The sequence below is a fragment of the Calidris pugnax genome, unplaced genomic scaffold, assembly GCF_001431845.1.
Source record: "Calidris pugnax isolate Ruff unplaced genomic scaffold, ASM143184v1 scaffold102, whole genome shotgun sequence".
Taxonomy (NCBI): domain Eukaryota; kingdom Metazoa; phylum Chordata; class Aves; order Charadriiformes; family Scolopacidae; genus Calidris; species Calidris pugnax.
Window position 1 is genome coordinate 2,780,282 of NW_015090846.1, and position 1,398 is coordinate 2,781,679.

The following is a 1,398-nucleotide window of genomic DNA, read 5'->3' on the forward strand; positions in this document are numbered from 1 at the left end:
CGTTTCCCCGCCGCCCCAGCCCCGGCTGCCCCCGGGGGGCAGAGGCAGGACCCCTCCCGGGGCTCCGCACCCCCCCGCTGCCCCCGCACACAAGCCCTTGCTTTGTCTGCCCCTTCGCTCCCACTCCCCAGCTCGTGTTTGGGTTGCAAATACTGCAGGGGAGATGTTTAACCCAAACAAGCGATCGTATTCCTTGACTTTCAAACACGAAAGACAACTCCTATAATTAATTACCAGTGTCTTTATTAAAGACCTCAACTCTCAGCCATTAACTCCTTGGCAGCAAACTCTTGAAAAATCTCTAATTTTTCCACCCGTGGCTTCTAGCCAAATCAGCACGGTTTAGAGGAGCCTCTTTCCAAATCTGGTCTGAGTTTTCTTCCGAGATCCTCTCCCCAGAGTTTGCCGATTAATTTCCAGCCTGGCTTTCCAGATAGCCAAAACCGGAAGCCGAGACTGGGACGAAGGGAAGCTATTAACCTGGATGTCAAACAAATGCAACGCTAATCTCTTCCAAATGTAGCCAAGCAGAGATAAAGGAGGAAGGAGCGACTCCACTGGCATGATCCTTCCTTTCCAGCGGAGGAAGGAGGATCCCTCCGAAGAATGAAAAACAATTGATATCCCAAGGAAAGTTTAGTAGGATTTTTTTTTAAAGACATTTCTTTTAGCCCGATGTCCATCTGTTTTGGGTCCAGCTGTGTGTAAGCGTGGGGTGATCCCAGAGGGAGCAGCATCCCTCTTGCCTCCCCGATCCCGCAATCAGAGCTTTGCCCTGCCCCAGGAACATTCAGGAGGATGCTGATTTCAGGCCGCAGCTCCCCATTCCCTGCGGAGGCAATTTCTGGGAATAACTTTCTTGTTCTTTTAGTTCTTTGTGCAGCTTTTCTTTCCGCCCACCCTCAAGGTCTCCAACAGCACCCACTGGGCAGGACTCACCGGGCTGCTGGAAGGAGTGGAGTCCTGCCAGGGATAATTTTGGTTGACCCCCTACTCTCCTGCCTTGTGAGGTCAGGTCTGTAGGTAGAGGACAACAGAGGAGTTTATTCTATGCGTATAATTAAAGCTGCTAGCTACAGCCTGGCTTTTTTACTGCCTAATAAAAAGCGTGTTTGGCCCCTGGACGCTGAGGAACAATCACTGCAGCTGCAAAGCCAGCCTCTGTGTGGGAGGTGGTGAAGCCAGGAGGCTTCTCGCCTACCTCTGCAACAATCAAAGCAGCTGATGGCAGAGATATTCTTGTTAACGCACACACACACACACACAAAAATAATAAAGCAGACCTGTAAGGCAAGGCTGAGTGAGGAGCGTGTACCCAGCACACAGCCCTGGGGGCTGCGAGGTGCAGGTCATACAGATGGCCTGAAATGGGTTGGGGTACACGGGGAGGCTGGGGGG

General features: G+C 52.0%; 1 long non-coding RNA gene across 1 annotated transcript in view; it reads right to left on the bottom strand.

Moving 5' to 3' along the window:
• Window positions 1–223: 223 nt before the first annotated feature.
• The window catches only part of LOC106888519, a 3,894-nt gene continuing 2,719 nt past the window's right edge, over window positions 224–1,398 (bottom strand). The window contains exons 3-4 of the long non-coding RNA XR_001412118.1: window positions 940–1,017; window positions 224–829 (exon numbers count right to left, since the gene is read on the bottom strand). This is a non-coding gene — a long non-coding RNA (uncharacterized LOC106888519). The remainder of the gene's footprint in view (window positions 830–939; window positions 1,018–1,398) is intronic.